The sequence below is a fragment of the Vicugna pacos genome, chromosome 15, assembly GCF_048564905.1.
Source record: "Vicugna pacos chromosome 15, VicPac4, whole genome shotgun sequence".
In the NCBI taxonomy this organism is placed as follows: Eukaryota; Metazoa; Chordata; class Mammalia; order Artiodactyla; family Camelidae; genus Vicugna; species Vicugna pacos.
In genome coordinates, this window is record NC_133001.1 from 41,572,550 (window position 1) to 41,599,079 (window position 26,530).

The following is a 26,530-nucleotide window of genomic DNA, read 5'->3' on the forward strand; positions in this document are numbered from 1 at the left end:
CAGAAGTGTCCGCAGAAGCACGTCGATTTTAGACATGGGTCTAAATATCAGCTCTGCCCTCGACAAATGCTGCGTTCTTGCTTGAGCTACCTAATGAATCGCCTTGTATCCCAGTGCCCTCACCTACAAACTCCAGCCAGTGCCGCCCATGTTATAGGGGCTCCTGTTGGGATTAAAATGGATTATGCACACACAGCCCTCTGTCAAGCCCTTGGCACAGAAGACGTGCTTCCAATGTGAGTCTTCATCTCTGCTCCTTCCCTCTTGGGGAGCTGGCTTCTCAGGAAAAACCGAAAAGCAGGCAGTGGGGGCTTCCATCCTGCCATGAAAGGGATGGGACACGTGATGGTTGCCCTTGATGAGGGCAAGATTTACTAGATATGCAGCCGCTTAAAGATGTGGAAAGTCCTCACCCTCCTCTGGGGTCAGGGAAGGTCAGGCTCGTGCTTGAGGAGCAGTGTATTGTGTTCAGAAGACATCATACACCCCATCAATATTTGATGAGGCCCAGGGGTGCCGTGTGGTTGGCTGACCGACTCTGCTGTGTGACTACAAGCTGTCCTGTGCCTGATGGGATGGGCCAAAGACCGATGTCCTCAGGGAAGAAGTGGCACTTTGTCCTTTAGGGAAGACGGTAGGGTTGATCTGGCTCCAAATTGGCTGTTCTCTTCTTCTGGCTCTCCCATTTGAAGGGACAGTAATACTCACATCCAGCAATTGCTGACTGCTTATCCTGTGCCAGGCATGTAACAGGTGGTATCTCCTTTAGTCCTCAGAAGGTTCGTTTTACAGTTGAGAACACTGAGGCCCAGTGAATTCAAATACTCGTTCAAAGTCAAATAGTTACGTTATGACCTAAGGAGAGCCAGCTAACCAAGGAGAAGAGGTACATGAGTCAACTAAACCTTCAGGAGAGTTGTTTTCACAAACTGGGGACCGTGAAACTCTAGAGAATCTTAGGGAAACAGGGAAAAGATGGGAAGCCTTGTTCCTGAACACCTGCAGATCCACCTCAAGTCTTAACACAAGAATCATGGACTTGACCTTAATGCCTCCTTTGGTTTTAGCTTCCTTTCTCCCACGACCATTCTCTTTGCCTGGCCCAGACCTCTCCCTTTAAGAGCAAATAGAATGACCCAGTAGCTTTCAATTGCTTTTTGTAAGTATGAAAGTGTCTGAACTGCAGCCCTAAACAGCTCTCTTCCACCTATAGACTAGGCAGGTGGTACCCATTCCCTCTTGGATCTGTTACAAGGCATCCACCTTTCTGCCAGCACCTCATGCTTGCTGCTGTAGGTGGAATGTGGGTTTGTTTGAATCTTGGATGTTCCCTCCTGGATGCACTGCATCACTTTTAATGTCCATCCTTGGGTGTCTTTGGGATGGGACATCCAGCCTGGGTAGATCTCCATAAACTTGTCTGGCTGGGAAGTGGGTGTGCAGTGATGGAATCATAGATTAAATAAGATCGTGTACACAGAATCACTCACCATGGTGCCTGGCCCATGGCAGGTACTCCACACGTGTAGTTGGAATTTAATTTAGAGTGGAAGAATAGGATTTTAGTTCTGTAAAGGCACCTAAACATTCTTGGCTCAAACCTCACATCTTATAACTGAAGAAATTGGACTGAGTGTTCTTCCTAATGCTCCAAGGGTGTTCAAACATACCAAAAAGTACGGACAACAGCACGAGAAGTGAGGGCTGGAAGGGTCAGCTGCGATAATATATTCACATAGTATCTGTTCTTAAAAAGAGGTGACTCTGTGGCCTTCAGATTAATTTTGCACTAAAATTGAAGGAACTTTTGAAAATACTTTGAAGGGTTTACGTCTACGACTTCATCCAGATCTCTGATAATAAGTAGCCCTTTATTCCACATTCTTCAAAATGGGAGGTTCAGGGAGGGTGTGCAATGTCTTCTTCTTTTTCCTTCTCTCCGTAGGTAAGTTTCTCAGACTCCCAGGTGAGGGGATGGATTCCACAGGGAAGGGTTAAGTTAGAGCCCTCATTCCACCAGAAGGAAAGCCCTTTTTTGTGGCCCCTCTGCTTGTCTAGAAAGCTGGAGGGGATGCCTGGCTCCAGACCCACCCCCTTGCTGTGAGGTTCGCATGCCCTTGGCTGCAAGGCTGCACTGCCAAGGTTTATGGGGAGCTACACCCGGGTTTATTATGCTACCCACCCTGAAGGAGAACCTCCTTCCCTTCCCATTATGGTGCCATGATGGCACCATCCACTGTCTCTGTTTATTGTCCAGAGTCCAGTTCCCAGAACTTCCTGGAGGACTGTCTCAGACAATGGGGTGTCTCTTCTGGAGAGAAAGGAGGGGGCACGAGAGTCTCTAGAGTCCATGTTGATGCAGCGACCTTGGAGTGGCCTTGGCTGCTTATTCCTGTTGACTTGAAGCCACCTAGCTGTGCTCAGGTTCTGCCCATGTTGCCAGAATGAGCGAGCACTTTGAGGGGAAAGCTAAGAGCTCATTCAAGAGGTCAGAAAGTGGAGCCCTGGGACCCCTCACATGTAGCTATTCCCCTACAGCTTAATCTGGAAGGACTGACTTTCAGCAACAGTCTGAGGTCAGGCCAGGTTGTGTTGGACAAGCTACCCTCCATTACCTCTTCCCCCAGAACCCAATGGGTGCCTCTCTGCCCTGCTCTCTCATCCAGCATTGGCCCACGACTTGCAGCTCCCAGGGCCAACACTGGGCTTCTTGAGTGGGTTCCATCATACTGCCCTCTCTTGCCACACCCCCGAGGACTGAGGTTTACACACAGACAGAGAATTCGCTGGTTGGCATTTGATTTCTCCAGAATTCTATTTACTAGCAGGAGGCAGGGGAAGAGTGAGCCTCCCATTCCAGGGAACATTTGATCATTTAAATCCTGATCACTTGCTTCCTAATCTCCACGTGAGGGATATGCTGGTCCATAGGGCAGGCCATCCATGAGCATTCGAGAAAAGCACCCCTCCCTCTGGGCAGGCACAAGCCCTACTGGGTGAAATCAAGGTTGGATTCCAGCCCCTCCTTGCCCTCTGCCCGGACACCCTTGTGCTCCAAGCTGTCTCTCAACTGAACTTGCTCCATGGGAGTGATTCTAAGGGGGAAGGAGTCTAGGCTGGGGAGGAGGGGAAAGTTTTGGAGGCAGATAAAGCCTTGTAGTTGCCCAAAAATCATCTCATGTAGGTGTCTGTCTATTCTATGTGCCTCACTGGCTCAGCAGGGCTAATTACTAGGAGTTTCTGCTAAGTGCCCAACACTCCCAGCAGCACTGATGCCCAGTGTGTTCTTTAGAGCGAGCCACATTTTTAGAAACAACGATCTTATTTGATCCAGTGAGGTCTTTGGAAAGTAGGCAGGGCAAGAAGATTATGCCCATTTTATAGATGAGGAAACTGAGGCTCAAGGGAGATGAAGTGATAGGCACACAGTCACTCAGCTAGTAAATAGCAATGTCGGAATCGTGATCCTCTGGTTTTACTGGTCTGACAGCTATGCCACATTGCCACATTACCAGACAGACTCACAAAGTCCAACTTTCATCATCATTTTCTAGAATGTACAAATCTTTAGAGAATCCTTTGTGCATACAAACTAGGGACCATTTGCTCCGCCTGTTCCCTCATGTCCTACCAGCCATTTGACAGGATGTTTGTAACAATATGACACATCTGTTTAGCACTTAATTTTTTGGGGGGGCCTTTTCCAACAGTCTCATGAGGCTGGCAGGGTGGGCATTCTGTCCACCAGAGATGTGCAAATGGACACCCAAAGAGGGTGGGCGAGTTGCCAAGTCACGCCTGGTTTGGAACCAGCATCCAGGTCTCCTCATTTCTAAGTCCAGCAGGCTTTCAGCTTTGTCATGCTGCTTCCTCCCCAGAGGGCCTAGGGAACATAAGCAACTGCCTACAGGAAATATGCCTCACCTTCCTCACAGACACGGCGTTCCAGAACCAAACGCCATGGAAACGGAAGACAGAGGGTGCCTGCATGCATTTCTTCTAGACCCAATCCAGTGCTCCTCAGAAGCTCAGGAGCCACCACATGTTTTCATCGTGGGTCAGTCCTAATCCGAATCCTCTTCAAAACAGACCAGAAAAATTGAATCACAGGATATCAGGAAAGAAAAAAAACCACAGAGTCTTTTCCTAGCCTAGTGCCTTCATTTTACAGATGAGGAAATAGTTTCTTGTTTTGTTTTGTTCTGTTTTCAGCTTTATTGAGGTATAATTTACACAATGGTAAGATATTTAAAGTTACAACATGATGATTTGAAACACATATGTATTGGGAAAGGATTCCCCACATTGAGTTAATTAACACATCCATCACCTCACACATTTGCCTTTGTGTGTGTGTGTGTGTGTGTGTATGTGTGTTTGAACCCTTCAGTTCTACTCTCTTAGCAAATTTCAGTTGTACAGATACAGTCAACTATAGTCAGCATGTTTACAGTAGATCATCAGACCTTATGTTGTAGCTGAAAGTTTGTACACTTTTACCAGCTTCTTCCTATTTCTTCCCCCAGCCCCTGGCAACCACTTTCTTAATCTCTGTTTCTATGAGTTTGACCTTTTAAAAAGAAATGTGGATTTATTTTTTAGATTCTATCTATAAGTGATACCATGCAGGATTTGTCTTTATCTGGTTGATTTCACTTAGCATCATTCCCTCTAGTTTCTTCCATGTTGTTGCAAGTGATAGGATTTCCTTCTTTTTTAAGGCTGAATGATATTTCATTGTATACTGATACCACGTTTTCTTGAACCATTCACGCATCAATGGACACTTACATTGTTTCCATACCTTGACTATTGTGATGCATACTGCCATGAACATAGAAGTACAGATGTCTCTTTGAGATAGTGGTTTTGTTTCTGTTGGATATATACCCAGACGTGGGATTGCTGGCTCATGTGGAAGTTCTATTTTCAATTTCTTGATTAATATCCACAGTGTTTTCTGTAGTGATGGTACCAGTTTACATTCCCACCAGCAGTGTAGGAGGGTTCCCTTTTCTCCACAATCTAGCCAGCATTTCTTGTCTTTTTGATAACAGCCATTCTAATAGGTGTGAAATGATATCTCATTATGGTGTTCTGATTTGCATTTTCCTGATAATTCGTGAGTACCTTTTCATATACCTGTTGACCATTTATGTGTCTTCTTTGGAAAAATATCTAATTGGATCCATTGCCCATTTTCAAATTGGGTTATTTGTTTTTTTGCTGAGTTATATGAGTTCCTTATATATTTTGGATATTAATCCTGTATCAGATATGGTGGTTTGCTGACATTTTCTTCTGTCCTATGGGTTGCCCTTTTATTTTGTGATGATTTCCTTTAGCTATTCTGAGCTCATAGGTTGAAAGAATTAATATTGTTAAAATGTTCATACTATGCAAAGCAATCTACAAATTCAATGCAATCTCTATAAAAATTCCAATACACTTTTCACATAAATAGAAAAAACAATCCTAAAATCTGTATGGAAACACAAAAGACCCCAAATAGTCAAAGAAATCTTGAGAAGAAAAAACACAAAGCTAGAGGCATCATGCTTCCTGATTTTAAACCACAAACTATTACAAAACTATAGTAATCAAAACAGTATAGTACTGTCATTAAAACAGGTACATAGACCAGTGGAACAGAATAGAGAGCCCAGAAGTAAACCCGTGCATATATAGTCAATTAATTTTCAATAAAGGAGCCAAGAATATACAATGGGGAAAGGAATGTCTCTTAAATAAATGGTGCTGGGGAAACATAGACAGCCACAAGCAAAAGAATGAAACTAAACCCTATCTTACAAAAATCAGCACAAAATGAATGACAGACTTGAACGTACGCTGAAACTAAAACTCCTGGATGAAAACGCAGAGAGAGTAAGCTCCTTGACAGTGGTCTTGGCAATGATTTTTTGAATTTGACACCAAAAGAAAGGTAACCAAAGCAAAAATAAACAAATGGGACTACATCAAACTAAAAAGCTTCTGCTCAGGACAGATGAGGAAACAGTTTGAGGCTACAATAGAGACCAGTTAAATGACTTGCTCAAGTCCACCCACCTGGACATGGGGATACGGAATATTTCAGTCTCATGCTGAAGTTGTTAGCTTGGTTTCCACCTACGCATAGCCATCAGAGACTGGGCCATGGGAATGGTGAATGACTGTTGTCATTTGAGTCCCCATCTCTCTTCTGAAGGAGACCCAGGAGGGTGACAATGTGAGGAACATGAAATAGAAGGTTGGCATCTTGTTGCCTGCTCTCAATCTGAAATCTGGGCTCTGTTGGCTTCACCTGATTTCTATAACTTGGAAGAAAAACATTTCTCCCTCTGCATTGACCTGTGAGGACTCTCTGGGCCCTGGACCTGTGCTCTAGCCCCTGCAGATCCCCACTTTTCTCTGGGAGCAGTTGCTCCCTGCACACACACTTACTGAGCATGTATTTCATGCCAGGCTCTGTGGCAGGCTGGCGACACCCTATGAGTAAGATGGACATGGTTTCAGTCCTCAGTCCAGCAAAGAAGGCTGCTTAAAATGACTAATCGTGAAATTAATTCTACAATTAATCCTGAGAATTTCCTGGAACCAGCTTTTATAACTTCATTGGGCTATTAGGTGACCCCACCCGCCTGTTCTGGATCCTGAGCTGCCTTTCCCAGACTCTGGGTCTGAACAATTTTCCCTGCTTGTTTCCTGATGCCCACCTTGGACCCCAAACCTTGACGTATGGGTATCTACATAGATGATCACAGCCCTGCCCTCCTGCTTGGCCCGAGCACCTGAATTGATCACTGTGCCAGATATTGGGGATAGGATGCTGACCATGTAAGAAATGACCCCTGTTTTCCAGAAAGGATACTGGCTCTCAGCCTCTACTCTCTGGCCAGGACTATGTCTCCTCTGTTCCCTGGGAACTACTGAGCATTAGCCTTGGCTCTCTTATGCAGATTCTGTGTGATGTGTATCTGGCCTTTGCTCCTCTGTCAGCGTCGGCCCTTGACTTTGATGTTTGGGTCCATGGTAACTGCACATCTCCTTTCCCAATGAACTGACCCCCAGCTGTAATCTCTGGCATGCCAACCACCTGTCACCATGCCCAGCATCTTGACCCACCTCATAGTTCCTGGCCCACTTTATTTGAGGCAGCCTATGGCCTGGAGCTGACCCATCATCATAACAGACCCTCAATAAATATTTATGGATTGAATCAACTCTAGAATGGTTCAGAAATTCCAGGCACCTCTAAAAGAATCCAGAAGAGTTGGCTGTCATCTAATGATATGTTTCAAGTGGAGAACACCTCTCTTAATCCCTGTGCTTCAGAAGCTTAAAAGCATAGTGAGTCTAATGGGGGGAATGAGTCAGGGTGAGATAAGAGCCTGCTCTCTACACAGACTTTTATTCTAGGGGAGAGTTGGCAGCCTCAAGCCCAGCCTTCTAGAGGACCTGGGCAGCCCTGGAGATTGGCGGGGCTGGAAACAGGTGCTACCTGTTACTGGCTGATCTGGTGAGTCTTCTTTTCCCTCCACACTTCTGACTAACAGGTCTGCCCACGCAGAAAGCAGAAACAAAGCCGGCCTGTGAGGTGCCTTGTTTTCCTTGAACACCTCTTTAGATTTTTGCATGGGCTGTACCTCCGGATTAGAAACCTTTGTTGGCATTCATGAACTTTCTTTATAACCACATGAAGTCGATGCAGACAACTTGCTCCGGCACCAAAGTGAAATCCCCGTAAAGCAAATGACCACGTTCCCGCCGAGGAGCAGCAGATACAATCATTTCTGCCATCAGGCTCAACTCGGGCACTGTGTCACTAACAGGAGCACACTCTGGCTTCTGCTGAAAGTGAGCTTAGAACTTTTCCCAAGTTCTGTTTGTCCCTGAATGATTTCACCCCTGGCGTGAGAGAAAGATTCTCCCTTCCCTCTGAAAGAGTGGTTGAGCCTTTAAATCTTGCCAGGCAGCCCCTAAAATGGCCTCCAATAACCCCCATTTCCCAGTATTCACACTCTAGAATAATCCTCTCCCTTTGAAAGAGGGCTGGATTTACTGGCCTATTCCAAGAACTGAATAGAGCAAAAAGGATGTTGTCACTTCCGAGATTAGGTTATAAAAGGACTCTGGGTTCTGTATCAGAAATGTATCCACATTTCCCTCTCCTCTCCTCCTCCCCTCCACTCTCCTCCCCTTCTCCCATCTTCCCTTCCTTCCCTACTCCCCCCATCCCCTCCCACTACTTTTCTCTTTCTCCTGCATCATTCACATGGGGGTGGGGTAGCTAAGCGAACAGCCATGTTGTGAGCAACTCTATGGAAACGCCCACGTGTGTGGTGAGGAACTGAGACCCTCAGCCCAACAGTTGGGAGGAATGGAAGCCTGCCAACTTCCCCATGAGAAAGCCCAAAAGTGGATCCTTCAGCCCCAGTTGAGTCTTGAAATGACTGCAGCCCCAGCCGACAGCTTTACTGCAGGTTTATGAGAGACCCAGAGCCAAATGCGCTCGGCTAAACTGCTCCTGGATTCCTGACTCACACAACTGTGAGGTAATAAATGTTTGTTGTTTTAAGCTGCTAAAATTTGGAGTAATTAGTCATGCAGCTATAGATAAATAACATAATCCTCATGTAGGAGCTACAAATACATGGCTTTCATTTCTTCACTAGCAATTCATTTACAACCTTTGTGCCATCTGCCTTCTGTCCCCGCCCAGGCTGCTGCTGGCCCATCAGGCACCTTGTGCCAATTGATAAAAGGGACCTATTCCTCAAGACACTTTTCTGCCTGTAGCTGGAAAATTGTCATGAGTATCCACTCTGTGATGACTCAGAAGGGAGGGTGCCCTGCTGATGGGCTGCCTTTGAGTGGTGCACAATCTACATCATTGTATGTAGCGCCACGACCTTACTCCTGCTGAAAATTCTCTTCCCAATGCCATCGAATCTGATGACCTTTCCTTAGTTCTCCTTTGCTTTGATCTGTTTCATGTGACACTGTGAACCGCCCCCTCCTCTTCGCAACTTGTTAAGTAGGATTGAAGGAGATAGGACGGGGACTGAATAAGGATACAAATAATATATCGCTAAAAAGATTGATTGGCTGTTACAACAGCCCCAAGCCCCGCACAACTGTGGACACAGTGAAGCCAGACCTTTATGGTAATCCACCCCAGATGTTGCCTGGGGCTTCCTGCTCTCATTGTCAAGGTCACCTCTGGTGCCAGCTTCCTGTCTCCAACAAGTTCTTGTTCTCTGCTCTGGCCTTGGGCCTCTCCATTTATTGCTACCCTGCTGTTTGTGCCAACAGGGAATTCATCCTTTGTTCCTTACTTTTTACCCAAACCTCCCTACTCTAATAAAGTTTGAGGAGACAGAAGGAGTGTGTTTTCATTACAGACTTGCAAACAATGGACTATGAGAGCTCTCTATTTTTAGTTCTTTGGTCCCTTGATACGCCTGCTGGTCCCCTTCTGTGTCCTCTCATCCCTTCGCGATGCTCCCGGTTTACCTTTCTCCTTTGTCAGCTTGCTTCCTGCTAGCCTGTGCCTCCAGTCATACCTGCCGTCTGAAGGTTTGCAAAGGTACTCTTCTATGGGAACAGTTTCTTCCCTAAGAGGAATTCTGTTACCAGACATTAAGCCAAGGTTTTTTCCACCTGCCTCAGTTCATTCTTGAAGTGACCACAGTTGGGTCAAATATTAAAGATCACTCAAAGTGGAGGGAGCAGTTTTAAAACAGTGAAGATTCTTTTCCAGAATTCTGTTCTCTCTGGGACCATTTATCTCCATCTTCCTGGGCATCTCCTGCAGCGTGCTCCTGGCACTTTTTACCCTGCATTTCTGGATTTCTATCCTAGCTCAGAAACTGACTTCTGGCTGGCTGGATTCTCCATTCACTTCATGCAGGCAGCCCTTTTATTTTGAAAAGAATTACAACCGATGGGTGCTTGTGTTGTTCTTCATGCAGGTCCAGGTTGAACAATCTCTCTCTCTCTCTCTCTGGCTTTGCTACTTTCCAAAAGTTTCCTAATCATGTCACAAATTCTCTCCCTCTTTGCTTTTTGTGACATAAAGCCTTTCTTTCCTCTCCTTCCATCTCTCAGACCGACTGTCCCTCTTTCTTTAGTTTCCTTCTCTTCCTCACACTTTCCTCTTTTCCAGGAAACCTCATCTACTCTTGGGATATTGGCTATTACTTTTTAAAGTTTCTAACTATTTTCTTAATATATTTATTCATGTATTTACGTATGTACCTTTTTAAAACCATCCTAACCATTTTTGAGTGTACAGTTCAGTGGTATTAAGTACATTCATATTGTTGTACAACCATCACCACCATCTGTCTCCAGAAGTCTTTTCTTCTTGTAAAACTGAAACTCTGTCCCCATTAGACATTGGCTCCTCATTCTCCCCCTTTCAGCCCTGGCAACCAATTTTCTACTTCCTGTCTCTGTGAATCTGACTACTCTAGGTGCCTCATATAAGAGGAGTCATACAGTATTTGTCCTTCTTGTGACTGGCTTATCTCATGTAGCATAATGTCCTCCAGGTTCATCCATGTGGTAATGTGTCATCTATTACTTTGACACAAGTAATTCCAAGTCTATAGCCAGTCCTTACCTCTCTTTTAAGATATGCTTCTACATCCCCAGCTCCTTCTTGGATTTTTAACATGGAATCAATGCAGTCACCCTGAAGTCCACAAGTTTAAAACCTACCTTCCCTTCAAATCACAGTTCCTCATTTCTGTCAACAAAAATAAGTTTCCATAGTCCCTTTACATCTTGGGTCATTTCTTTTCCTTCCTCCTTTATTTCTCCACATCAAGTTACTCCACAGCTTATAAACTGTTGATAGCTCCTTATTGCCTGTATAATGAAGTCCAAAGTCCTCAGGCCACTCACAACCTGGCTTTGAATTAGTTTGGATTAGGCTCAGTTGCATGTGTCAGAAAACCCAAAATAACAGTGGCTTAAAAATGAGATAGAAGTTTATTTACTTTCTCTCATGTGAATGAATTCTGGAAATAGGCATCCCAGGACTGATACACAAAGCTGTTAGGGATCTGGACCCCTTCCAGTTAATTGCCATATCATCTCAAAGACATCTCTATCTTCATGGTTTAAGATTCAGCTGGAGCTCCAGTCATCACATCTGTATTCCAGGCAGCCAGATGTAGAAAGGGGTAGGGGGAAAGGGCACAAGCCAATTATTGTTTAAAGATGTTTCCTAGAAGTATCCCCATACCACTCCCAATTGTATCTCATTGGCCAGAACTTAGTCACATAGTCACATCTAGCTGCCTGGGAGGATGGAAAATATAATCTTTTATTGGGTGGCCCTATTTCAACTAAAAATTGCGAGTTCTGTTACTAAGGAAGAAGGAAGACTAAATATTGGGTAGCAACATTAGGCTTCACCTCTGCTTCAGAGTGTCCTCTGCACACTCTGGTATCAGCACGTCCCAGTGGAATGGGATTATTCGACACTTGCTGACACTCCCACTAGGCTGAGAGCTCTTTTTGGCTGAGAATCTTGTCTGCTTCATTTCTGGACTCATATTTAGTGCAGGGCTGGGCAAGAAGGAGGGGCTCAACAAGTGTTTAATGAATAAACAGATACGCCTGGCAAAAATATATTGAAGGGGGTGCCCAGGAAAGTGTCCCAGAACAGGGAAGAAGCTGTGTTGGGGTAAATAATCCTCTCCTAGAAAAAAAATAACAATAAAACTAATGAAAATAAATAATGTCCTACAGCATCATTATGCATTTGTGGTGACCCGATGAATTAGACAGGACAGATATTTCTTCCCCTTGTTGAGACACTGCTTGAGGTCACAGATCCAGTTAGTGCTGAGCGGGCCTGGAGCCCCTTTCTTCCCCTCAAGCCCAGTGTCCTCTTTCCCAGAAGGGGGAGGCCAGAGCAGACTGCTCAATCACCTACCTCCAGCGTACCAGGCTCCAAATTCCTTTTGCTTTGTAAATAAATCAAGTCCTGGAGGCCTGCTTCAGAAGGCAGCAGCAACTCCAGGGGAGGCCCAGAGAGAAACTTCAGAGCATGCCTTCCCGGGGGAGCCTCCCTATCAGGCTGCCTGGCCCCTGTCAGTCGCTGGCCTTGTAAATCCATGGGAGGCCCAGACCCTGGAATCTGCAGCTGCCTGGACTTCAGCAAGAAGTTTATCTTGGGGCCCGTCCCACACAGTGTGCTATTAAAATGCCATAAAGGTCTCATTTAATTGTTGATTGTCCCCAAACAGGAAGTCAAGGACAACATTAGAGCCAGGCCTCACTCGGGGTGAACGATGCCTTATACTGGATGAGGCAGTAGGGCTGTTTACATGCTTTCCTGTCTAGTTTCCTCTTGGGCTCAGGACAAGTTTTTCAGGGTCGTGAAGCACTGGCTGCCTTAACACAGGTTCAAAACACTCCCTTTCGCCAGCAAGGCAGTTGGTTCTCCAAAAGTGGTTCTGGGACCAGCCCTATTGGCATCACCTGGGAATTGTTAGAAAGGCAAATTCTCAGACTCCCTCCAGGCCTCCTGAATTAGCAGTCATCTGAGTTTGAAGCTCTCCAGGTGATTCTGAGAAACACAGCTCTGGCAGGCACCCAGGTGAAAGCTGTAAAGGGTTGGAAGCAAGAGCTGATAGGCTCTCTGGGCTGCAGTGGGAGCCGTGCGCAGGCCGGTGAGGTGTGCCCTGGCCTGCTTGGGGTGTTGGCTTTGAGAGGCACTAAGGCGTCTTTTCAGTGCGTGCTGGGAGGAGAAGGCCCATCCCGAAGGAGGAACCATGGCCAGCCAGGGGCAACAGGTAAGAAAACTAGTGGGACCCCACTGAGGAGGAAGGTGGGGCCGCTGTCTGGGGTGGCCAGGCCAGGTGAGGCACACCAGGGCCTAAGGTGCAGGCCAGGCCGGGGCCGATGCTGTTCCCTCAGCCAGCTTTCTCTTGTGCTCTTGGATACAGGCCAAAGATTCTAGACTGCCTGGCTGTCAGCGAGTTATTGATTGCTGCCCTGTTACTTGGGCATGCCCTTCATAGCTGCCTTGCTTGAGCAAACACTGTTGATGAGCAATCTGGGCTCTCCATATTTCACAGTGCGCCCGGCACCTCCCACACTTCTCATTACCTGTCTCCCTCCAGCTCCTTGCCCCGGTGATGTGGGGCCTCACCCCCATCAGGAGGGGTCCCGTGGGATGTTATGACATGGGTACTGTCGACTGCACTGGCCTTTCAGGCTTTCATTTCACATCTCTGCCTTCCAGCGCTTTGTCATTCTAGTGATGGGAAGATGCCTGGGATTTCAATATGACATGTGGGCAGGGACCCGCATACCCGAGTTGGATGTGTTGTGTTTAAATCGGTACATCATCTTATGAAAAGTTATTGGTAAAAAAAAAATCAGTTGTCCCAGTGCTGTAATTAAATCCTGTAACTCCATGTTTACTGTCAGGCAGTGAAGGTCCTAGCCTATACGTTTTACACATGGATGCTAAATAACGCACCAGTCCTCACAGGCACATCCCCGTCACTGTGTCTGTACCTGTGACCAGTTGTGACTCAGGTGGGCCAGGCTTCTAGCAACTGGGATGGGGGAAGAGGCTGGCACCCATCTGTGGAGTTGGATTCTGAGGGAAGTGGTAAAAAACTTACTGTGTCCATGTCAGTCATTGGGTTTGAGAAATGATGACGGAGGGTCAAAGTAGGGGGCATAGAGAGGGGAATCTCTTGGTCTTGGGGAGAAGCAAAACTAGGCTGGTAGTCACCTCAAAGTCCATCAGGCTTGGAGCTGGGTGAGGCAGGGACCAGCCAAATAGGCAGGGGCTCCAGGCCTAGAAACAGGAGCTACCCGGGAACTAGGTGGTGACTTGATGGTTTTAGAGAGGTTGGTGGATATGTGGGTGTCTGTTGTAACAGATGGGTGGCTGGAAAGATGACTCTAGTGCCCACAGATGCTGGGTGAGAGGCTGTACACCTGCCAGGATTGGTTCCAGACCATGAACTGTGTGGGGCCTGCAGGAGGCGGGACTGTCAATGCCTGAGCTCCAATTCCACCGGTGGGAAACAACGTGGGATGAATTATCAGTTAGTTTACAAGGAGGTCATGGATTTTCCGAGCTTTAATTACAAGTCTACCTTCCCCATGTGCGGCCTTGCCTCTTCCCTCCCTGGGGGAGTTTTCTGGAGTGATGCAGTAGGTTGTAGAGGAAAGCACTTTGGAATCCGGCCAACCAGGCTCTGAATTGTGTTCTTGCTCCGTGAAGATGGATAGTTCAAGGGACTTTCCCTTCATCCTGCTGAGCTTCAGTTTCCTCATCTCTAAAATGGGATCCCTCAGGCCTGTGTCACAAATACTGCAGTTATGAGGGTAAAGGAGGTTATGTATCTGCTTTATCACGGAGGCTCTGAATCAACGTTTGTTTCCTCTTTTCTCCCCGCTCCCCCTCCCAGCCCGCATCCTGGACACAGGACTTGAGCCCTCTGTGTTTTGCAAGCCAAGTGAGCACCTTGGGTAAACACACATTAGCTCATCTGCGTCAGCTTTGCTGTAAACAGGGAGCAGGGGCTTGGGGAGAGGGCGTCTGTCTGTATTTCTTTCACTTGGAAAGCCAGAGGCAATTTTCTTTCTTTCCTTTTAGTAAGAGAGAATCTATGCTGGATATTCTATCCTAGAGATCAAGTTCAGTCCTCTGGGCAGAGTCATACAATATCCAAGGCAATTACAGGGAAAGCTGGGGTCTGGGCCTCACCCGCGATGTTTATCGTGGACGTGGAGTCTCGCTCTGGCTGCGTGTTGGTGAGAACCAGGGAGGGGTGTGGGCTCAGACACTTGGATAGGCCGTCTGCTCTGTGCCACCACTTTGGAACAACCCAGTGCTTCATCATCTCCCTCTGTAGGAATGAATTTCTAAATTTCCTGCCTCATAGCCAGGATGTGAATTTGAATTCACTTCAAACAGCCCTGCTTGCTCTCCTGTTCCCCCTGCCTCCTGTTCTCCCTTGAGTATTAGCCAAAAAGGGGAGGTCCCTTGGCCCTTCAAAATGTCATCCAGCTGCAGGGCAGCCTGGCACATCAGCATTACAGCTGCTTCTAATTTCCTGGAGCAGGCAGCTGGAGGCACCCCAGCATCCTGGCGCCTGTGGGGGAGTGATTGGCTCACCCCAGCTGTGCATTTGAGCTGAAGAGGCTTCAAAAGGAAGAGTCACGTTACAAAGCTGTGGATATTCTTAAGTGCTGTACAGCAGGGGTACATGATGTGTGTGTGTCACCCTGGCTTAAACTCTTGAGAGCCATTGGATCCCCAGTTGTTTTTGCTACACAGATTGGTAAAATGCACATGGAGATTTTTGGAAGACATAGGGGGAAAATGGTAGGAAAGAATAAAGGAGGCCTTTAGGGAACGTGTCTGGAGGAGAGGAAGAAGAAAAGGGGAGAGGAAAGAAGGACAGGAGGAGGAGAGGCAGTCAGCGCCAGTTGAGCAATTCACAGGCATACAGCGTGTCCCTACTGCATGCCAGGTACCAGTTCCAGCACCTGCAGTCATAAATGCTCACTGCGCTCTGCTGTCACCAGCAAGGTGAGGTGTCCAAGGGGAATGTGTCACAGTGAATATCCAGCGTCCTGGACATCTCCCTGAATGCAGCCTGGAAAGCATCTGCCCTGGGAGACTGGCTACGACTGTGGCCTTGGTTTCCATTCCTTTGGAAGACATCATCAGATGCTCTTCAGGACCTAGACTATGCTGGTGTTTACTGCCTGTCCCCAGGGCCTGGTGCAGCGCTTGGCACAAGGTAGATGTGTAGTAAATATCTGTCGAAGGAACGGGAATTAATATTTAGTTGAATACTCTGAAAAAGCGCAGACAAGGCTCACTATATTAGTGCTTCTTTAATTATTTTTTTAATGATGTACTGCTGTTTTTGAAGATGGAACAAGGGGTCTAGAGCCAAGGAGTACAGGTGGCTTCTATAAGCTGGAAAAGGCACGGAAATGGGTTCTCCCCCTAGAACCTCCAGAAGAAATGCAGCCGTGCTGATACAGACACACGAAATTTATGTTAATCTCCCGAGAATCTTGCTTAAACACTGATTCTGGCTCAGTAGGTCGAGGGTGGGGCCTGAGACTCTGCGTGTCTAACTGGCTCCCAGATAATGCTGTTGGTCCCCAGCCCACACTTGGCGCAGAGATCTTCATCTTTCCTAAAAGCTGTCCAGCCATCTACTGATTTGATCTAGCATCCCCCTGGCCTCAGAAGGTGGCCACTGAGAAGTGGTTGGAAAGTAGAAGGTTGTAGTTTGGAATTGAAAAAGAATTTAGTTCCCAGCTTTGTCTGCAGTCTGTTGAGCACTATGGTCCAGTGACCAAAGAAAGACCAGATAGAAAGTAAAAGCAAGCATTTCCCCTCTTCCCACTGCTGGTCCCCTGGAACATCCCTACAGCAGAGAGGTTTGTAATCTGCAGCCTCACCAAGCACCCCTTGTGACCAAAGCCTTCCTAGATTCCAGGGAGGTAGTGACTGTGATCCCAAGGGATGTGAGGCCAAAGACCATTTTGTTAGGGGTCTTTGCTGTGTTCTGGGATCTTTGAAGCTCTCTTTCTAGCGTGGACCTTACTTCTGGAGATTTTGGACAGAATCAATTGTTCTCCTTTGGAATCCAATCCAGCTATCCGCAACTACCATCACCTCCCTTTCCACCAACATTTCATCACCGCCACTGCCTCCACCCCTTCTGCTGCTGCCTCCCCAGCACCATGGTGCCAACTCCATCATCCCTACCTCCACCGCTTCCAGCTTGCACTCATACAGTGTTTTGGTTGTTTCTACAGTGCTGTCACATGAATCTATGTGGTAGGCACCATTGTCCCTGTTTAAAGAAGTAGAAGGGCCAAAGAAGATAAATTCTGTGAGGTATCAGAGCTAAGTGACAGGGTTGGAATGCAAAATCAGTGTCCTCTGATTCCAAAGCAAGCGCTGTCTCTCACTGCCGTGTCTCCTCTGAGGAGTCCTATGTCCCTCTTCTACTCTAGTCTCAGCAATGAGTCTGTGATTTTCACCCTGGCAGGGAGGGCCTGATCCGTGGAGGGGGGCAGGTTCATCCTCCCCTGGGCATACTGCTTATCCAACCAGAGAGGCAGTCAAATCTCCTGGAGTCCAGTGACCAGCCCCACTGGTTTATGGCCATGCTTCTGTGCCAGAGCGGCAGGCTGAGTGGTCACTTCGCTGAAACTCTTAATTCAACAGGGTGGAGATGGGGAAGAGGTCAGTGATGTCACTGTTTCTTTATGACTTTGTAGAGTCACCCTTTGAAAGCCATTTATTTGTATCTGAAAGAAAAAAAAAAGCAACAACTTCCTCACCCCACCCCGACCCTGAGCCTGTGATGTGGGCAGAAAGATGCTAAGCTGTAAAACAGGAATGAGAAATGCCTTACACTGCGATGGCAAGGTACACTTTCAAAGAGCCCATAAGGCTTTACTTCATTTTACTCCTCCTGACACTTCCTTTTAAGGTAGGCAGGACAGGTATTATTATTCTCATTCTACAGATGGGAAGACTGAGGCTCAAAGAGGTTAAGGGACTTGCTCAAGGTCACAGATCTAGGTTCCCAAGGCAAATTGTCTGTCCCCAGTGCTCTTTGGGTCACATGCATACACTATGGTGGTCACCTGCCTTGCACATAGTGTCACCAACCAGCAGAGAACCTTCAGATGGGGCATGCCATCCAAGCCCTGGCACATTTATTACCAGTAGCTGTCATTCCTTATTTTATTACCCCCGAATGCAACTCTTTACAAAAACATCTGAAAATTAACCAGAGTGCCTGGGAGCTGAGTTGGCACCTGAGTGAGAACAGGACATGAAACACCCAGGGGAGGGGCAGGAATGCTTCTAGAGGGAAGGACACAGGTACTGGAAACCAGCAGGTCCAAGGTCATGCCCAGAGATAGCTGATGTGGAGAGCAACAGGCAGAGGGTAGCCACCTGCAGGCCAGGCTCAGGTCTGGAAGAGCTGGGGCAGACAGGTCAGGTCCAAAGCCTGAGTTTTGAGAACCCAGAATTCTGGGGAAGAATTGTCACGGACTCATGTCTGGCAACAGTCTGGGGGAAAAAAGTCTAGGCAAGAGACCAAAACTGGAGCTTGACACTAACTAGGGTTGCATAAAGCAGAGGCTGTTCTTAGACTTCCTGTTCAAGACAAAACTAGGTTTCAGTGTTTGGGTTGGTCTGAATCCACGGCAGAAGGCAAGCAGGCCGCTGGACCACAGTGAGAGAACCAAGAGGTGGCTACCAAGGATGTCTCTGACTGATAATTTTTGTAGAGTTATGTTTCCCAAGCTGACATTCTGCAGAACACTGTTTCGTATGATGCTTCTGAGTGTGTCAAGATCGAAAGGTCTGTGCTCAGTAAAGATGGGAATACTGGATCAAATGAAGCGACCCAGGTTCCTTTATTACAGGAATTTTCAGCACCTTTAATATGCAAATAAGTAATGTGAATTTCCAGGGGAAAGCTATTAAAAACAAAGTTTCCTAAACTTTTTTGACCCCCCCCCTTTTTTTGGCCTTGGCACACATGTTAACATTTCCCTGGAACACTGGGGGAACTTAGTCCAACTTTTGCTCAGCTGGGCCACACTTACAATATTTTCTGCTTCTATACTAAGGTCCTGGCCTTTTCCCTCATCACAAGTGTGCTAGAAGACAGAGCGGTTAGGTTAGAAACCTGAGCCAAGCAGCATTGTGGTTTTAAGGTTAGCCCACCCTTTCACCTCTAATTTGGCGTGTCTCCTCCCAGTCTTTTTTTTTTTTTTTTTAATGCCCTTTTAAAGCTCGGTCATTGCAGTCTAACATATTTCAAACTAGTGTTTGGAGTCTTGTACACTCGGGTTGGCAGCCTCTCCCTTTCAATGTACCAAACTATACTGAAATTCAGAATAAAAGATCAACAAAACCCAGGGACCCCAGCCTTTCTCTGCCCACTACCTGTTCACCCAAACGAGCAGGAACCAGAGGGACAGAGTGGAGTAGGGGGCTGTCAGTCCCTGTTGCCCCTTTAGATCAGGTATCACGTATGTGTGACCACAGCCAGCTGGGCTGGACCGAGCAACACTCCCTGATTTTTCTGTATGGAATCTGCTCCCTTGCTGTTTCTCCCACTCTGGCCTCAGCCTTTCTGTATTGGGAAGTCCTTAATGGTCATTGATCTACAACAATGGTTCTCAAACCTGGACGTTGATCTGGATTACCTGGAGGACTTTCTAAAACACAGATTGCCGGGTCCCACCTCCAGAGTTTCTTACCGAATAGACCTGGGATGAATAGTCCCTGGGATGGGACCTGGGGGTTTGCATTTCTATTAGGTTCCCTTGTGATGCTGATGCTAGTGGTCAGAGGATGATATTTTGAGAACTATTAGTCTGTAATTCCGAAGCCTATGTATCAGAATCAGCTGAGAATCTTGGTTACCTGGAGGTCCCTGGAGCTCACCTCAGCCCAACTGAATCGGGATTGCCAGGGGTCGATACCTTGTCTGCCTCTCCCTGGCCTGGCCTCTGATGGTCTGTTTCCCTCTCTCCTGTGCCAAATAGGAATACTGGGATGCTGGCCTCTCCTGTAATGAACTTCCTCAACTGCCCATTGGCACAGAAACCCATCGTATCCAATGTGGCTAGGAAAGCTGACAAGAAGGACTTGTGTTCTCCACTTGATTAGTTTTAAGAAGGTCTCTATGTGTGTATCATCTTTTTTTCACCCTCTCTAAGTAAAAATGCCATTTGTGTAGCGCTTACAGTTCGTTAAGTGCTGATCTTCAATGATAATACTGTGTCATAAGAATCATAAGCTGCATTCTACATATGAAGTATCTATGGTTCAGAGGGTTAAAGAAATTGGGGAAATAATAGGACTTGGAGTCATTAGTCAGTTATCCAGTGCTGGAGAGAAAGCTCCAGGAGAGTGAGTGTAAACACCCTGATTTGGAGGGTAAGCTCCTCCCCTTTCTACCTGGAGGCAGGTGTGAAGGCAGACCTAACAGCTCTACCTGATCAATGTGGTGAACACATGGCATCAGGCTACACCTGATTTCAGGTAATTTTTATACAAAGGCATCAGGATAGGTCTCTTAAATTAGAACTTTGGGCATATGAGTCTTTAGAATGGAAACTAACTGAATAAATACAATGTGGATGTAATTAGATGTGCTAAATAATTTCATTTGTCACATAAAACTTCATTTTATAAATATTCTTCTTTTGAAAATGAGGAAACTAGATTCAATAAGACCAGATGACTTATCCAGGGTTATGAGGTTAACAAGTGAAGGAACAAGAATTTGAAGTTCTTCAAAAATCTGTGCTCTTGAAATTAGAAAGACCAATAATAAGTGTTGGTGAGGATGTAGAAAGAATGGAATCCTTATACACTGCTGATGGGCATGCAAACTGGTACAACCACTTTGGAAAGAAGCTTGGCTGTTCCTCCTGAAGTTAGGTGGATCATTACCACATGAGCCAGCAATCTCACTGCTAGGTATTTATCCAACAGAAATGAAACACACATCTACGCAAAGACTTGGTAGGCTTTTTCACACTAATCCCCACCTAGAAACTAGCAAAATATCCAACAACGGGTGAATGAAATAAGTTGTGGCATGTCCATATAAAGGAATACTACTCTACTAAGCAATGAAAAAGAATGCAATGAAAAAGAATAACACGGAGGACTTTTTTTTTTAACGGAAAAATCGAGATATCGAAGAGCACAGACTCTCTGATTACATTTATATGAAATTCTGGAAAAGGTCAAACAAATCTATAGTGATACATGCGCAAGAGTTAGGGTATAAAACCCTAACTGTTTTACAGTCTCCAGTTTACAGCTGAGAAAATGAGGCTCAGAAAGTTTAAGTAGCTTGTCCAGGGTTACATATCCTGCACGCTACCCTTCTCTCCTTGAGCTCAGGCTGTTCTGCTTGACCTCACTCGTTCTGCTGGCTCCCTCTTCTATTTGGAAGAGTGTCAGCTTACTTTGCTCAGAGTTGAAGCCTGTGTTTACTGCCTCCCTCTGCAAGTAACTCAATACCCTTTAAGGCTGGCATCATTTGGACATTTCTGTCCCCTTTCTACATCTTGAATCTCACTTTATTTTTTCTTTTCCTACCTCTGCTGTTCTCTCTCCAATCTCCTAATGCTCCTGTTTGCTCCCTTCAAATCCTCTCTCCTTTGCTTCCTTCTATTTTCACTATGTCTACACTCAGATCTTACTGCTGAGGAAGGAGAGATTTCTGTCAGGATGTGATTCTCACACAACCATTTTCTTTGACGAGGAAAATTATGTGGCTCTTCTAAGTTTGACAGATTTAAGATGGCGGGATGCGCAGTTAAATTTAAATCTTGGATAAGTGATGAATAATTTTTTTTGGTGTAAGTATATCCCAAATATTGCATAGGACGTACTTACACTAAAATATCATTGGTTGCTTATCTGAAATCCAAATTTAACTGAGTGTCCTGTGTGTTATGTGGCAACTCTAGCCACTCTTGATGTGCCATCATTTTATTAAGAAAGGACAGGTTTTTGAAAGAGCCTCCAAAGATGCAGCCTCCCTGGGAAGCAAAATAAGACTGGCCCTTCAGGGTTTCTCCACCTGGATGTCTACCACCCGTGTTCATCTTGTTTGTCTCCCTCCCAAAGCATCTACTGTGGCCTCCCTTGCTCCCTGCCCTGTCCTTCACCTCCTTAGCCCTGAACGCCTTGCCTGTCTGACTAACCCACTCACTGTTGTCCTTGCCATGTTGAGGATGCATGTTCTCTAGTTTTTCCCTTGATGTCTGTTGTCAACGCCGACCTGCCTTTGCTCTGGGTAGATACCCTATCCAATCTGGCCAGGCTCGTGACTCTACATGCCAGGGTCAAAGCCACAGTACTTTCAAGACATCAGTGCATCCCATCCCAGACCCTATCTGAGGTTACAACAGAAACACTAACTGGGAGCCTTCACTCTTCCACCCATCTCTATCAGTTACATGTGAGTTACCCGAGTAGACTCAAATTCACTGCCAGGTTTGAAACTGGGCAGGTCTCTGGTTTCACTAGGCTGTTTTCAAGTGGTTGCTGGGTAAGAGGACTTAGGAATATATTCTCAGTTGACAAAGGGCAAAAAGGGCCTACATTCAGTTTATGTCAATAAAATTTGGGGGATTATTCTAGGAAAGAAAGGAAATCTTATATTAAGCTACCAGGTGAGATATTTTGTAATTCTTTCTATTCCTGTTGGGATTTTGCAGACACAAAACACACGCAGACCACTTGATCGATAGAAAAGTAAATGAGAAGCTGTCTGTGGGAGCTGAAGGTTGGTTTACAGTTATAGTATTTTTTAAAATTTATTTTTTCAGACGTATTGAGGTATAATTGACAAAAAAAATTGTAAAATATTTAAAGTGTATAATGTGATGATTTGATATACATGTGCTTTTTGAAGATTGCCCCCATCACATTAACACATCCACCAATTCACATACTCACCTTTTTTCATGTGTGAGAACGTTTAAGTTCTATTCTCTTAGCACATTTCAATTATACAATACAGTCTCATCATCTGTAATCACCATCCTACACATTAGATCATCAGCCTTTCTTCATTTTAAAGCTGGAAGTTTGTACCCTTTTAGCAGCTTCTCCTGATTTCCCCTACATGCAGCCCCTGGCAACCACTTTTCTACTGTTTCTTATAGTTTGACCTTAAAATTTTGGGGGGTTTTTTCCCCCCTAGATTCTATATATGTGATACTATGCAATATTTTCTTTCTCTGTCCGGATTATTTCACTTAGCATAATGCCCTCCAGTTTTGTCCACGTTGTCACAAATGACAGGATTTTCTTCCTTTTTTAAGACTGAGTAATATTCCAGCATGTATATGTATATATGCCACATTTTCTTGATCTATTCATTATCAATAAGCGCTTAGGTTGTTTCCATACCTTGGCTATTGTGAGTAATGTTGCAATGAACACAAGAACACAAATATCTCTTCGAGATAATGGTTTTATTTCCTTTGACTATATACCAGAAGTAGGATTGCTGGATCATATGGTAGTTCTATTTCTAATTTCTTTTTTTGTCTATCTCAAGCAAGTTGTTTTATTTAAAAATTTTTGCCTTTTAAAAAAATTCTTATTTTTTATTGAAGTGTAGTCAATTTACAATATTAGTTTCATGTGTACAGGAAAGAGAGTCAGTTATACATATGCATATGTATATATATATTTTTTTTCAGATTCTTTTCCATTGCAGCTTATTACAAGAAATTGAATATAGTTCCCTGTGCTATACATTAGGTCCCTGTTGTTTATCCATTCTACGTAGAGTAATGTGTATCTATTAATGCCAAACTTCTAATCCATCACTCCCCTTCCCTTTCCCCCCGGTCACCACAGTTTGTTTTCTATGTCTGTAAGTCTGTTTCTGGTTTGTAAATAAAATATGTATTTTTTAAAATTTAGATTCCACATATAAGTGACATCATATGATGTTTGTCTTTCTCTGTATGACTTACTTCACTTAATATGATAATCTCTAAGTCCATCAGTGCTGCAGCAAATGGCATCATTTCATTCTTTTTTAAGGCCAAGTAGTATTCTGTTGTATATATATACATCTTCCTTATCTGTTCATCTGTCAGTGGACATTTATGTTGTTCCCATGTCTTGGCTTCTGTAAATAGTACTGCTACGAACATTGGGGTGCATGTGTCTTTTCAAATTATACTTTCCTCTGGATATATGCCCAGGAGTAGGATCGCTGGATCATATGGTAAGTCTGTTTTTAGTTTTTTATGGAACCGCCATACTGTTTTCCACAGTGGCTCTACAAGTTTACATTCCCACCAACAGTGTACAGGGTTCCCTTTTTCCCACATTCCAGCCAGCACTTGTTATCTGTTGTCTTTTTGATAACAGCCATCCTAACAGGTGTGAATTGATAGCTCATTGTGTTTTTTTGATTTCTGTTTTCCTGATGATTAGTGATGTTGAACACCTTTTCATGTGCCTGTTGACCATTTGTATGCTTTCTTTGGAGAAATGTCTAGTCAGATTCTTTGCCCACTTCTACATTAGGTTATTTGAGGTTTTTTGTTTTGTTTTTGCTATTGAGTTGTTTGAGTTCCTTGAATATTTTTGATATTAACCTCTTATTGATACATGGTTTGCAAGTATTTTTTCCATTCCATAGGTTGCCTTTTCCTTTTGTTGATAGTTTCCTTTTTGTATAGGAGCTTTTTAGCTTGATATAATCCCACTTGTTTGCTTTTGCTTTCATTGCCTTTGTTTCTGGTGTCAAATCAAAAAAAAATCATTGCTAAGACCAGTGTCAGAGAATTTACCCTCTGTTTTCTTCTAGGAGTTTTGTGGTTTCAGTTCTTATGTTCAAGTCTTTCATCCATTTTGAGTTTTTTTTTTTTCATTCTTTTGCATGTGGCTATCCAGTTTTCCCAACACCATTTTTAAAAAGAGACTATTTTCCCCCATTGTACATTCTTGCTCCTTTGTTATAAATTAATAGACCATATATGCATGGGTTTATTTCTGGGCTCTATGTTTTGTTTCATTGATTTATGTGTCTGTTTTTATGCCAATACCACACTGTTTTGGTTACTCTAGCTTTGTAATATAGTTTGAAGTCAGGAAGTGTGTGCCTCCAGTTTTGCTCCTGTTTCTCAGTATTGCTTTGGCAATTTAGGGTATTTTGTGGTTCCATACAAATTTTAGGATTTTTTTTCAATTTTTGTGAAAAATGCCACTGAATTTTGATAGGGATTGAAATGAATCTGAAGATTGCTTTGGACAGTAGGACATTTTAATAATATTAATTCTTCAAATCTATGGCATGGAATATCTTTTTATTTGTGTCTTCTTTAATTTCTTTCATCAGTATCTTATGATTTTCAATGTACAGATCTTTTACTCCCTTGATTAAATTCTTTCCTAAGTATTTCCTTTTTGATGCTATTGTAAATAAAATTCTTCTTAATTTCTCTTTCTGATAGTTCATTGTTGGCATATAGAAATGCAACTAATTTTTTAACGTTGATTTTGTACTCTGCAACTGTATTGAATTTATTTATAAATTCTAACAGGGTTTTGATGGAATCTTTAGGGTTTTGTACATAAAATATCATCATTTGTAAAAAGAGAAACTTATTTCTTCCTTTCCAACATGGAGGCTTTTTGTTTCTTTTTCTTGTCCAATTGTCTTATCTAGGACTTCTAGTACTATGTTGAATAAAAGTAGTGAGAGCGGACATCTTTGTCTTGTTCCTTATCTTAGAGGAAAAGCTTTTAGCTTTTCACCATTGAGTCTGATGTTAGCTGTGGGCTTGTCATATATGGCATTTATTATTTTGATGTATGTTCCATCTATACAGAGTTTGAGAGTTTTTAATCATAAAATGTTGATTAATTTTGTCAAATACTTTCTTGGCATCTACTGAGATGTCATACAAACGATTTTTATCCCTCATTTTATTAATGTGGTGTGTCATATTGATTTTGTGGTTGTTGAACTGTCCTTGAATCCTAGAATAAACTCTACATGATTGTGGTGCATGTACCTTTAAATGTATTGTTGAATTCAGTTTGCTAATATTTGGTTGAGGATTTTTGCATCCATGTTCATCAGGGATGTTGGCCTGAAGTTTTTTTTATAGTGTCCTTGTCTGGCTTTAGTATCAGAGTATTGCTGGCCTCATAAAATGAGTTTGGAAGTGTCCCCTCTTCTATTTTTGGAAGTGTTTCAAAAAGATTGGTGTTAGTTCTTCTTTAGATGTTTGGTAGAATTTTTTTGTTGGAAGGTTTTGGATTGCTAATTCAAATCTCCTCTGAATTAGTAACCAGTCTGTTCAGATTTTCTATTACCTCATTATTTAGCATTGGTAGGTTTTATGTTTCTAGAAATTTATCAGTTTCTTCTAGATTGTCTAATTTGTTGGTGTATAATTGTTCATAGTAGTCTCTTACAGTCCTTTATATTTCTGTGGTATGGCTACATCATTTTAGGGGGGCAAAGCATGGGATTTATCCTGGGCCCTGGTCCAGAGGTAAAGATGGGATTAATCAGTCCATCAGTACAACACCATTGTCCTGTGAAAACAGCAGTAAAAAACTGTTTGCTCAGAGACGTTAAGGAAGTGTATACAAAGCAATTAGCAAAAAAGCCAATATCATATGCAATATAATTAAGCTGTTCATGTGCAGCCAAGGTAATAAGCAAATTCAGAGGCTGGAAAGGGAGCAGTGGTCCTGGCAGGGAGAAGTTAGAGAAGGAGTCAAGGGGAAAGTGCTACCTGAAGTTGCATCTGGATGGCGAAAAATGTTGGGTTCCAGGGGATAAAGGATACACTCCCTTTTTTCTTCCAGAAGCCCCTCCTCAGTGTGAGAGCCACTTAGAAGGAGGCCAGGGTAGGCACAGCTTTGCCCTTGTCCCTGGTTTGGGCTCCCCCTAGGTTTCTTGATGGGGCCTGGGGAGGG

At 44.4% G+C, this 26,530-nt stretch overlaps 1 long non-coding RNA gene across 7 annotated transcripts in view; it reads left to right on the forward strand.

Moving 5' to 3' along the window:
• LOC107033899 (uncharacterized) overlaps window positions 1-26,530 on the forward strand; it is a 144,379-nt gene that overhangs the window by 53,304 nt on the left and 64,545 nt on the right. For 5 of the 7 annotated variants that reach the window (XR_012059133.1, XR_012059134.1, XR_012059136.1 and 2 more), the window contains exon 1: window positions 12,389-12,812. The exons of the other annotated variants lie outside the window; for them this stretch is intronic. This is a non-coding gene — a long non-coding RNA (uncharacterized lncRNA). Of the gene's footprint in view, window positions 1-12,388; window positions 12,813-26,530 lie in introns of those variants that run through there. 7 annotated transcript variants of the gene reach the window in all.